The 13,544-nt window shown below is 43.3% G+C and overlaps 1 protein-coding gene across 4 annotated transcripts in view; it reads right to left on the minus strand.

Moving 5' to 3' along the window:
* LIN54 (lin-54 DREAM MuvB core complex component) overlaps positions 1-13,544 on the minus strand; it is a 78,392-nt gene that overhangs the window by 63,321 nt on the left and 1,527 nt on the right. For 3 of the 4 annotated variants that reach the window (XM_025193922.1, XM_025193918.1, XM_025193920.1), the window contains exon 2: positions 7,548-7,748. The exons of the other annotated variant lie outside the window; for it this stretch is intronic. The gene's annotated coding sequence lies outside the window, so the exon portion shown is untranslated. The remainder of the gene's footprint in view (positions 1-7,547; positions 7,749-13,544) is intronic. 4 annotated transcript variants of the gene reach the window in all.

Here is a 13,544-nt window from a genome sequence, read left to right on the forward strand (position 1 = left end):
ATTTTGCTATAGTGCTCGTTTTAAATTGATACCCGATTCCACTTAACGCTCGGCAAGTTTTGTTATAATGCTAGTGGGCGTCTGACAGCTGGTACTGAAACTGACACTAATCCTGGCAGCCTTGATTTTGGTGGCTTTAGAAAGTGGAAAGTGAAAATGAAAGTTTGTTTCGCTCGGTTTCACTTAACGCTTGGTTTTCAGGAACTAATTAAGAGCGCCAAGTAGGGGTTGCCTGTAATATCATCGTATAAACTCCTGTTTAGCAAGCTAGTTGATCCTAATACAAAGTTCTAAAAATCCAACCCTAAATCTTTAAAAGGATCACAGTGGTGTTGTTCCCTGGCCTATCATGGATACAAGAAGCAAGGCTTCTTTGGTAATGTCTTTTTTCTCCTAACTAAATATGGGCCCAATATATACATTAGACAAGCTTTCAGGCACAAAGTGCCTGTCCTCAGGTCTGGGAAGAAAACAGATACAGCCTGAACTAAATGCCAGGTAAAATAGTGACTTGTTTAACTGTTATATAAATGAAAATAGTCACTTAAAGAGGGAAAGCAAGCTGTGGAGCAAAGAGAGGTTATCACAAATAGGCACAAAACAAGTAAAAGGCTGTTGAAATAGATAAGCCACTCCATCTCTGGCCCCACAGTCCTTGTACTCAAGGGAACCCTAAACAAGACAGACCTGGAAACAAAAGATTCATATAGCTTCACTGGACACCAGAAACTAGGGTCTAAACACAGAAGTTTTAGGGCTCATTACAATTTACCTGCTCCCTTGCTGAACTCTCTGTACCTTATGTAGATTATGTACATAATGCATTTAAGCAGAAGTCAGTTTTATCTGATATTTAGCTTAGGCTGCATCTGCTACTTCTCTAGACATGAACCATGCAATCAAGAATGTAATCAACATCCCACACCCCCCCCCCCCCCCCCCCCCAAACTATATAGCTGGTCCAATAAAAGGTATTTCCAGACAAAAAAAATTGATATTCATAGCTTTTGGCTGATGAATGGCATGGCATGTATAGCCCAGACAAGCAGAAGCAAATTGTCAATGGATGACTCGGAGGCAACTGTTACTGTTAAGTAACAGCTTGTAATTGAGTTAGCAAAAAATTAAGAAGTTAATCTCTCCCAAGCATAGGCAAGCACATTTGTTTAAATATCCATTTTATGGGTTGTTTTTTTTTCTTTCAAATAATTGGTTTTAGGCTGCAGAACCGATTTAACTTTAAAATCCTAAATCTCTGCCACGTATTATGCAACCTTAATTATTATAGCTTGTAGAAAGGAACTGGACATACACACTTAGCCTACTTGCAGATGTTAAAAACAAACAAAAACAACACCACACAAAACCTGAGCTTTACCATAAGCAGCAGCACATTACTTCAACCTGGCTCTCCAGCATCTGTAAAGATCAGGTGCTTCAGCAGGGCTTATTGGCACTTTTAGCTAAAGCTGATTCAATCAGCTATTAGGTAAAAGCGCCAAAAAAACCCTGCATTGGCACTTGCTCTGAGATTATGCTTTACCAGAGGCAATCAGCATGTCACAAAATAGCAAAAGGATTGATTTACAAAGAAGGAAAGAACTGCACATGGCAAGTTGACCATATAGTTTGGAGGCAAAGTACAGAAAAAAGGATACAATCTCTCACCCTCTCATTTGACTACAATACAGCCCTTCAGAGAGTCTTGTCTGATTTTCCAGGGCTCAGGGTTCTTGCCTAGCTGGACACACGGATTTCTTGAAGGTGTGGGAAAATCCCAAGCCAGATAGCTCCCAAATACCTTCAAGCAAACCTGTCCCCTCCCTCACCAACACTGTTCTATTTGCGACCGAGTCTAGATTCCCCAGGAAGAAAAATTTCTGAAGGGCTCTTAGATTCCCCACAGTGAATTGCATATCTCCCAATGTTCTTTTGAGGCAGATGACACCTACAATATTTTGGGTGCCTATCCCAACAAAAGCTCTCTCTGCCATGTGTTTGGGAGCGATAATTGTTCTTGTCCTTCTAAAGGAACTGACCAGTGATACTTAATAGTTCCATCTATAACTTTGGATGAAGATGTCTCAAAATTGTAGAGCTACATAGATAGAACACCATCCAGTGATACAAATGGACACTACTTAACTTTGGCTTTTGAATGAGACCAAACACAAGGTTAGTCAACCCAACCTTGGAGCAGACCTCTCTGCAAGGCAGACTGAGCCTCAATATCATCCCTGCTTTTGGAGAAGGTTGGCAACTATATCAATATATATATATAACAATTTTTAGCAAAAACAGAACACTAACTACTCTTAATCTATTAATTTGGGGAGTATTACACATTAGAATTTAATAAATGGAAGTATCCTTCATATAATTAATGAGACCCTAAATACCATATTTACCCGAATCCAAAACAATTCTGAATTTAGGATGATTCCCCAATAATTAGATTTTAGACAGAAGATTTATAGAGGTGTACCAATATATTGCTGGCATACTGGATCAGCACCAATAAAAGGAAAATTAACATCACTGGCAATCAATTTTTTTTAGCTGGTGTAGCCAATAACGTCACCGATAAGTGGCTGGACTGGCACTACCAAAGGCCAGATGATGTGGCTCCATGGATCCAATTCTTTAAGATCCGCAGCTACCCTTTGCTTTCATACTATTTATTTGGTTTCATTTTCTATGTCCATGAAGAGATGTAGGCACTAGCACCATAGAATGCTACAACAAGCAGCTGAATTAACAAAATGTGAATTTATCTGCTCATGATTACAGTATACCAAAATCTATTTCTTATGGACTTAGAAGTGGCCAGAATTTGGAGAACTATGTAAGCAAAACTGTAAATGTCTTGTGTTTGTGAACACTAACTCAACAGTCACCTCCGATTTATTTTTAACATTAACCTTGCATGACTTGCAGGGCCTCCCCCCCTTAAACATACATCAGTTCAAGGACAAAGTTAGGGTGGTTTATGGGAAAGTTGGTTAGTAACTGTGGCGTATAGAAGCCAAATTAAGATTTTGCTTTCTAAAAGTGAGTTGATTAGTTGCTGCGAAATGGGTAAGACAGACCTTACAGTGGGCAGGGCTCTTGGGTTTCTGTGGGTATTGGTAGCTGTTGACAAAAACAGCTTTAATACAATATAGCATTTTGGCACTGGAATAAGTTTTGGATAAAATGCAGGGCAACTTTGCATAGCCATGGAATATGGTCAAGAGGATTAAAAGCTTAAGAGTTGCTGTCATGGGGGCTGGGGTGGCGCAGGCACTAAGGTGCACAATTGATAGCCCAGAGGTCACAAGTTTGAGGCCACAGCAGAAGCACTCACAGAGCAGCCTGTCTGATTCCAACAAATCCACGAATTCTGCTAAATATCTTGTCACAAGAACAAGGAAAAGAAGTCACTGTCATGACCAATTAGTGAAACAAAGCACTTCCAAATGACTAGTGGCAAGTCTATTACATTCATCAGCCCAAGATTAAGATCTCAGACTAGAGGGAAACAGTCTGTAGACCTTTCAGAACATTTTGATGGCAGAAAGACAGAAGCCAGAAGAACTATTACTATCAGCATATCATGTCAGGGAGACGTGTGTGTGTGTGTCAAGGATAGGTCAAGAGATGTTAGGTAGAACAGCAAGCTCAGAACAGATCAATTTATTTATTCATGAGATTTATATGCTGCCCATCACAAAAAGTTCATGCTAGCTTATAATGAAAAGAAAACAACTTATAAAAAAGCAGTTGAGTTATGAAAGAAGACAAGATACAAAACAAGAACTCCCCAAACAATACCCCAGCTTAACTTTGCCGCTAAATGCCTGCCTAAGAGTCTCAGCACTTCGAGAAGATGTGCAACTTCAGGTTCTGGCAAGCCAAAACGGTGGGAGAGTTTCAGAGAAAGGGAGCTACTACCAAGACTGACCTCCCACTTAGTTTTGCCAAACAAACTTGGTGCATAGACGGAACTTGCAGGAGCTGACATTAAGTGATCTTTCACACACAGAACAAGGAAACTAATTATTTTGTGGCACCTAAAGGGAAAACCTTTGCCACTAAAGGGGAGGCAGTGTAACCTAATGGACAGATCACTGAACCAGGACTTCCGAGACCTGGGTTCTACTGCTAAGTCTGCCACTGGCCTCTCTTCATCCCAGTTTCTTCATCTGAAACTAGATAACAATATATTGATAATGAGTAGATCAAATGCTTTGTGATCTACTGGGGAAAACTGCTAAGTAGAAACTAGATAATATCATTAAAAGCTACTCTCTCATGGCATATGATGAAAGAACTATTCCAGGTCTTATTATCCAGCTGACGTTGTGCAATTCCAGACTGAGATGCATGGACAAGAAGGCATTCTTGAGACAGCAGGTTTCAGTAGCAGAAACCAAGATTCCAACGACATCCAAGAGAATTGTGGTCTTGTACTGCCTGGCTCACACTTCAAACATTATAGTCAACCTTTCTGGTCACCAGCAGAATCAAACAGAACTTTCTCTGTTCTACATTTGTGAACTTGGTCTATATTTATAACTGCTCTGAAACAGAACCAAGATCACTTCATACTATTCTTTGTTATGAGCAGGTCTAAGAAAGGACAGTGCCACTACCTGAATAGCAAATTCACTGCTGTCCGATGCAAGCACTACTTGCATCGTCCCTGCAGGCTGTAACTTAAGACAACTCTTAGCACCAATACAGTTCTCTCTCTAGAAGGTTCATTTCTCAGAGCAAAAATTCTTATGGCTCAAGAGACCTGCATGGCAGCTGGAGCTTTGATAGGAAATCCCAGTCTGTTAAGCACTGACTGTAGCAGTCCTATGGATCATGCTTATCTTACCTGGCTTTGAAGCTACATACAGCGCATGGTGTTCTCAAAGCATTGGTGCCCTCCTAAGGCTGAAAACAGACATTGTCCTTGGAGTGTGATCAGCTGTGCTGCAATGTGTTGTTGCACAACTGATAAACTTCAATACACCTACAGACATCCTACAGGGTTATTGCTTTGCAAGGTCAGGCCGCCGCCACTCCCAGGGATTTGGGGGCCTGATCCTGTGGGACAATGGTCCCAGACCCTACTTGCAGACATGAGCCCCATGTCAAGGCAAAGCACCTTGGGCCACTGACTCTCAGGATCAGGGCCCTGAAGCTCCTGCCTAGGGTGGCTGAAGAGTCTGGGCAGCTGCAGGCTACCTGCACTCTCCCACCATAAGTGAACAGATGTTGGCCACAAAATGGTGGCATGAATTATGACTAGTCATTGCCATGGTAAAATTTAGGCACTGTGGAGTAACAAAGGGCTAAGATAGCCCTTTGCTTGAATGTTGTGCAGCCATAAAAGTTTGTTTGCAGCTTAATGCCTCCTTGGTGAGGAAGGCATGAATGGTCTGTCCGTCTCTTGGTCCAAGCCCCAAGTGCTATGTAGGGCTTTACGAAAGCCAACTGGGGAACAGAACTCCTCCTAGGCAGCGAAATGGTAACATAGAAGGAACACCCTGCTTTGAGCTTGAAGTTTGCAGACAGAAGTGCAGCTCCGTACTGTAACGGAGAACACTTAGCTGTAACGCAGAACGCTTTTGGCAATCTCCTGGAACAAACAGAAGTTCATTGTTGGTTGCAGCAGGAAGGGGAATCTAGCTGCTGGCAAGGAGCCTACAGCTGGTTTCCCCTAGCAATGGCCCCTCCTCTCTCTCAGCCTGTCCCTGGTTCAGAATGGGAGGGGGAAAAGGAAGCAGAGGAAGCTGGTTCTAGGGGTTCCCCAGCCAGTGCTGGAGAGTGGGGTGGATGTATTTTAGCACACCCCCCCAACCTCACCTCCGATACACCAGCCCCACCCTCCAGCAGGGGCTGAAAAACCCCCAAATCAAACTCCCTCTGCTCCCTTCCTCCCCCCAATTCTGAAACAGCTCAAGGCTGGCAAGCAGCCCAGGCAGAAGTTACAGAAGAGGCAATTTTGAAATGCCTTCATCTGATCCCTCATGCAACAGGGGGTCAGATTTCACCCAATCAGCCATTTCTGAAGTTGCCTGCAGTCATGCACTTGTGTTTGGTCATGACTATAAAAACTGCTTTCTGTGGCAAGCGGGGCAAAAATTGTCACTTCTGTCTGGGCCCTCTAGTTTTCAAATCAGCCAATTTCTAGCAAGTGTGCAATTAACTCATTTTCTCCTCCTCTGGCCACAGGAAAGAAAAGGCACCCTCCTCCATCCTTTCATCTGCTTTAGGTCCTCCTAAACTATTTTAGTGAGAAGGGGAAATACACTTTGCTTTTTTTATTGGTCTCAATACCTAACTTCATAGCCAGCCTTTGCTACAGCTCAAGTTTTCATTTTTATGTCTGGTGAGGAAACTGACAGGCTATTCCTCGGAATCTTCAAAGTTGTGAAACCAACCAGAGTTTGGCCAGCATAGCCCCAAGCAGCAGCCCAGTCAACTCATTGAAGCAGGGAGAAGCTGAAAGCCAGCATGGCTTTAATTTACATTCATTATACTGAAAACAGGAAAACAAGCTCTTTAAACGGATCAAAATGTACAGCTTAGGGTCTTATTACCAATCATTGTGCCTGCCAAAACAAAGCCACTACTAATTCAGTTCTCCACTGGATTTAATCTTGTTTTCACATCCCTTTCTCTCAAAAGTGTAAAAAGGGCATGGAAGTGCATATCAAGCATTTTGATTTGATGAAATGTTATTTAAAAAAAAAAAAAAAAATACTGCAGGATTGGCATTGGAGAAAAAAAATGCAAAAAACATTTATCTATAGCAGGGGTAGGCAAAATGTGGCCTGCGGGCTGGATGCGGCCTGCCAGCCCATTCCCTCCAGCCCACAGGACACCTGAAAAATTTAGAAAATAATCTGGCCCACAGGACACCTGAAAAATTTAGAAAATAAATATTTATCTGCCCCTGGCTGCCTGTCATATGACCCTCAATGGCTTGCCAAAACTCAGTAAGCGGCCCTTCGCCCAAAATAACTGCCTGCCCCGATCTAGAGCACCATGTAGACGGAGAGGTTCCATCATATCCAGTTGGTCCATGAAGATGATTATCACCTTAAGCAATCCTTGCCACTTGCATACATCCCATCATATTTTAACATACATTTTTTTACTGATTAGAATTTCTTTATTTCTCACTACTTCAGGCACAGGTAAAGTGTTGTCATTCATTGTATGAAATACCATTTTCTTTTCCACTTTCACCACTTTTTCTGATTTTTTTTTTAAATGTGCTATGTTTGCTGTTTGGTTGATATAGTACACATTTACTGTATAGTTAAAATCAGCACTGTTTTAGGCATATAGCAGATCCTTTGTTTACTTATCGCTATGTGTATGTTCATTATATTATACTTTATGGTATTCTGGACATTTTTTTTTAATTCATTTTTATGTTGTCCTTTTCAACAAGGCTCAGAACATCTTACCATAAGAGGACAGAATAAGTTATAGAACAGGAATGTGACACAAGAGCAGAACAAAACAGAACTAGAATATCCAGGTAAAACAGCATCTCAGCCTACCTTTCTCTGCTAAATGCCTGCTCAGATAAGAAGGTCTTGCATCGCTTTCAAAAGATGTCTAGGCATGGGCTCTGGCGAGCCTCAAGAGGGAGGTAATTCTAGAGCTGAGAAGGAACCATGGACAACAGCTTCCCCCAAGCATTTTCCCCAAATGCACTTTGGTGTACTGATAGAGGTTGCAGACGGTTGATCCCAGCTGACCTTAGATGAAGAACAGAAATCCTTTTTCAATAAAATTCTAGGAAAGCAGATTAACTAAAAGTGACAGGGAACGAATGTATGAATGTGGAAATAAAACTACCCTCTCTCAAGCCAATGGCAAAAAAATCCAGCTTCTCCACAACAAAATGAGACATTTACCAGAAGAATTCTTTTGTTTAAGATGACAGCATTAGGAGCTATCAAATAATAATGCTAAAGCAAATTATTTCAAAACAACAAAAATTCCTACTTGCTGTGCAGTTTGCAGTGAATCATGAGAATGGCACCTTTTTTCTTTTAATTATTTCCAAAAACTACTAAAAAATACCCGCCAAACATATATCCATTATATCAAGAGAAACACCACAGACCCTTACCACAAGGTAAATTAATCTGGCTCTCATCATCTGGTCACAACATTTAAAGTTATGGTTTCCAAGGCAACCATAATGAATCATCTTTATACATAGCATTCTGTACTATTCTCTATGCTATCAAAACCATGCCTTGTATGGAACAGAAAAGATATTCAAGACATAACTTGTATATATACACAAGGTAGATAAGTTACAGAATCATAGAAAATTAGGGTTGTGTAAGGGATCTCAGAAGGTCATCTAGTCAAAGTCAAAGCAGGGCCATCCTCAACTAGATCATCCTAGCCAGGGCTTTATCAAGCTGGGCCTTAAAAACCTCCACGGATGGAGATTCCACCACCTCTCTAGGTAGCCTGCTCCAGTACTTCATCACTCTCCTAGCAAGTTTTTCCTAATATCCAACTTAAACATCCCTTGCTGCAACTTGAAACCATTGTTCCTTATTCTGTCATTTGCCACCACTGAACAGTCTAGCTCCATCCTCTTTGGAACCACCCTTCAGATCGCTGTAGGCTGCTATCAAATCCCCTCTCAGTCCCCTCAGCTTGCTTCTAAGAATGCTGTGGGAGACTGTATCAAAAGCCCTGCTACAGTAAAAGGATATTATGTCCACAGCTTTTCCTGCATCCACAGAGCCAGTTATCTCATCATAGAAGGCAAGCAGGTTGGTCAGCCGTGACTTGCCCTCGGTGAATCCATGCTGACTGTTTCTAATCACCTTCTTGTCCTCCAAGTGGTTAGAAATGGATTCTTTGAGGAGCTGCTTCATGATTGTTCCGGGAACTAAGGTGAGGCTGACTGGTCTGTAATTCCCCGGATCCCCCTTCTTAAAGATGGGCACTATATTTGCTCTTTTCCAATTGCCCAGCACCTCCCTGCATCGCTGCAAGTTTTCAAAGATGATAGCCAGCATCTCTGCAATCACATCAGCCAACTCCCTCAGTACCCTCGGATGCACTGCATCCAGCACCACAGACTTGTACACATCTAGCTTTTGTAAATAGTAATCTGTTCTTCCAACACTGAGGGCTGCTCACCTTATCCCCAAACTGCGCTGCATGGTTCAACAGTCTGGGAGCTGACCTTGCCTTTTTTACCCGTCTTCATAGGCATCGAGTACTTCAGCCTTTTCCACATCGTGTCACTAGGTTGCCTCCCCCATTCAGTAATGGACCCACGCATCCCCTGACCTTCCTCTTCTTGCTAACATACTTATAGAAACCCCTCGTTTCCCTTCACATTCCTTGCTAGCTGCAGCTCCAATTGCACTTTGGCTTTCCTGACTTCATCCCCGCATGCCTGTACTCCTCCCAAGTTGTCTGTCCAAGCTTCCACTTCTTGTAAGCTTCCTTTTTGTTTTTAACCTCACCTAACAGTTCTCTGCTAAGCTAAGCTGTTTGCTTGCCACATTTGCTATTCTTCCTGCACATCAAGATGGTTTGTTCCTGCGCCCTCAGTAAAATTTCTTTAAAATATTACTAGGTCTCCTGGACTCCTTTTCTCCTTGGACTAGTCTCCCAGGGGATCCTGTCCATCAGTTCCCTGAGGGAGTCAAAGTCTGCTTTTCTGAAGTCCATGGTCCATACTCTGCTGCTCTCCTTCCTTTCGTCAGGATTCTGAACTTGATCATCTCATGGTCATTGCTGCCCAACTCGCCGCCCACTTCTATGCAACAATTGCAGTGGGAGCTGTGACTGACTGGACATTTGAGTATTTAAATTGAATTATGAAGTGTTAATACGGGCAACATTTTTAAAAATTATTTTCAAAGTAGTAAAAATGAACAAGTGAAATCAGCACTAGCAAGATTCACCAGGGAGGTATTAGGTGGTTTTCTTCAGAATTTAGTTTGTGTACACACCACTTTCTACACAAGTATCATATTTACTGAAGTCCAAGATGAGTATTCCCCCCCCATTTAACACTGGGGAGTAGGGGGGGGGGGCAGAGGAGGCACCTCATCTTCGGTGGACGGCAGGCAGCAGCCACATTTCCAGCCCCAACTCAGGGTGAGTCAGAACCGCACTGCTGCTGCCTGACCCCCCACCTGACAGCCTCACCCCCCACCCCCCTCTGCAGTTGTTGCCAGGCTGCCACCAAGTGGGGGCTGCCCCAGGCTGGAGCAGGGATGGAACCTGTCAGCACCAGGAAAATGATAAGTATTGGGGGAGTGGGGGGGAGAAAACAGGCAGGGAAGGCAGATACAGCAGCAAAGGGGGTGGGGGGGGGAAGATTCTTACCACCCCCTCCCAAACCTGTCCCCCCTACCACAGCTCTTCCCACTGCAGCAGTGGTGGTGGTGGGATAAATTTAAGATGACCCTCCAACGATTAGATTCTATAAATGGAAAGTCTTCACAAATAGAGGTGCCATATCAGATTGGCACTGAAAAAAAAAGGAATATTAACATCATCATCAGCTGTTGGCTTTTTTTGGCCAGGTTAGCTGATAACGTACCAATAAATATAACGTGTCTTCTAGCTCGGGCCCTGGATGCCACATGTATGTACACGGACACAACATGCACATGGCCAGCAGCATAGCTGAGCAGTGTGGAGAATACACCCTGCAGGTAAGTCTATGGAGGGGAAGTGGTGTGGGGGAGGCAGAATGAGGCCTCCATGGTGAGGGAGGGAGTGGGTCAGGGGCTGCTGCCCATCCAGAGTGGGGAATTGGACCCAGGGCTGGGACAAGGAGCAGGACTGAGCCACAGGTGGTTCATCCAGAGGGCACAGGGGGGTGGGGGGAAGATTGAGGAGGGAGGGTGGCTCCCCACTGCTGCGCACACCCACAGGAGAGAGGCATGGGCCCCCTGTATGTGTGTGCAGGGCGAGGGTGGACATAGGCTGCCTGCTGCAGGCTCAGGGCTCTCAACCCTGCTGCAGGCTCAGGGCTCTCAACCCTGCTGCCCAAACATCCCCTGCCCATTTGGCAGTGGTGGCGAGTTGTACCTCCTGCTACCCACTGGACAGGGAATGCACACCCAGTGTGCAGCTCCCAGGGCAAAGGCAGCAGGGTGGAGAGCCCCGAGCCCACAGTAGGCATCCCACATCCACCTTTGCCCCGCTTGGCTCGTTAGAAGAGTCCCACACTTAAAAGTGGTGGTGGGGATGCTTGAACTAAAGCTCATTTGAAGAACTTCAGTTCAAGTGCCCCACTGCTATTTTTAAGTGCCGGGATGCTGATCCCCTGGACAAGCTGACTATGGCTGACCCGCTCCCTGCCCCATTCCCGGGGTCCCATTCACTGCCCAGGCTGAGCAGCACCTCAAACCTCTGCCCCACTTCCTCCCTGACCACGGGGGCCTCCATCTTCCTCCCCCCACCTCCCTATCCCCTTCCTCCCCCACAGACATACCAGCAGGGTGCTGCTCTCCACGCTGCCCAGCTGCATTCCTATAAATTGGTTATCAGATCAGTACCAGCCAATATGCTTGGTGAATTATTGGCATTGGCTAAAAGTCTTTATCAGTACACCCCTAATCACAAGTTAGTAAATTTTCCATGTTTAGAAACTAATTATTGGGGGGGGGGGTCATCTTAAATTCAGGGTAGTCTTGGATGCAGGTAAATGTGGTAATTAAATAGCTATGATTACGTCAACACAGTAAATGACTAAAAAAGGGTGTTCTTAGCATAAGGGTTGACCCATGCCTCTGACCACATTCTCAATTATCTCCCTTATATAGTCAGATACCCTCTTTGTGCAAGTTTTTCACAGATGGGGAAAAATAATTTTAAAAATTAGCATCAATACCATTGAAACTGGCAAGGAGAATTCAGGGAGTAAGTGTGGAACCTGAAGTTACATTATCTTTCAGAAAAACTGAATGGACCCATTCCCTTTCAATTCCTAACAAATATAGTCTTAGATAACCTGCTTAATGTTAACTAAGAGTAAACCTAGGCAGACAGATACACTTCTGGCCCAGTGATTCTCAACCAGGATGCCAGGGTACTCCGGTATACCACAAGATCCTTTGAAGGGTGGATCAAAAGTGTGAGCAGATAAGAAGGTGCAAAGAACTCAGCAGATAAGGGCAGGTACAGGCTCCAGGTGCCTGGAAATGAGCAGGTAAGGACAGGCAGATTGAACCCCTGCATTCCATTTACCTAAATCTCCTGCAAGGAGGTAAGCACTGTAATAAACCAATTAGGTTTTTAAATGGGGTGTCACAATTCACAAGTGTTATCAAAGGATGCCTCAAGTTTAACATTAAAAAAATGTTGAGAACCACTGTTCTGGAGCCAAGTAGAAATTTTCCAACAAAACAGTTTTTTTCACAGGAAGGGAGGCACCGATTAAAAGAAACAAAAACTTTTTGGCAGTAGCATTAGTTTTTACAAGGAGTTCAGCAGAAAGTTCTTTCAGGTTCAGAACAGAACTAGAAATGCCATGCCAGAACAGTCGATAGCCCAATGACTAGGACTTATATTTGGGGATGTTGAAGATGTATTCAGAACCCTGTAGACAGCAGTGAATCCCATCAATTCCACACAGCTGCTGAGGAGAACTACCAACAGCAGCTGAGACAGACTGAGTTATTCAGATGAGGACCTCCCAGAAAACAAAGGGTAGGAATGAAATAGAATAGAGATTCTCTTCTCCTGTTTCTCATGGGCTGCTGAAACAAATTAAAACAACCCCCAGAAGTTCTTCTCTGTAGATATTTACATGGTTCCTGTCTGTATAATGTATTAATATTTGGGAAGAGCTAATAAATGCATTAACTCCAGCAGGGAAAGGTTAAGTGACCACCCTAAAGTCACACACACCTGAAACAAAACCAGGAGTTAAGGGCTACAAAGAGATCTGGATTTAACTCTGAGATGATCCTTCAACAGATAAAGATTAAATAGCTTGATGAAGCTCTTTCATAAACAGTGCAAGTCACATTCTAATCCAAGAACTGGAGCAAAAGACTGAGTTTGTTGTCAGAAACCAGGGACATCCTCCAGGTACAAATCCCAGAGTTTCTCTCTTTCCCAGCTTTCATGTCTACCCTTGGGATAATAAGATTGGCAGAATTTTCAAGCACCATTTCAACTGCAACAGATATTAACCACTAATAAGGAAAAATTTTGATCAGTCTAAGCTGGTACGACAAACATGTTTAAGGGTTGAGAGGAAGTTACTGAAATTTGTTATAATGCAAGAATCGAATATAGAGGGGGGAAATACTGACATCTATAATATACGTAGTCAAACATAACTTTGATGGAGCAAAGTATTAAAGCCTAAAAAAATTAATGTATTATTCAAACAAACATCCCACCATTCTTGAACGCCCAGTTCCATTCCATTCTTAATGGGTTCATAGAATGCATTCATCACTATAGCACGTAAGCACATTCTGGTAATGTTAAGCAATTTACCTAATAAGAGTCACTTGTTGCTAGTTCCTGTATCATGTTCAGCA

Source organism: Alligator sinensis, unplaced genomic scaffold (assembly GCF_000455745.1).
Source record: "Alligator sinensis unplaced genomic scaffold, ASM45574v1 scaffold1384_1, whole genome shotgun sequence".
Lineage (NCBI taxonomy): Eukaryota > Metazoa > Chordata > Crocodylia > Alligatoridae > Alligator > Alligator sinensis.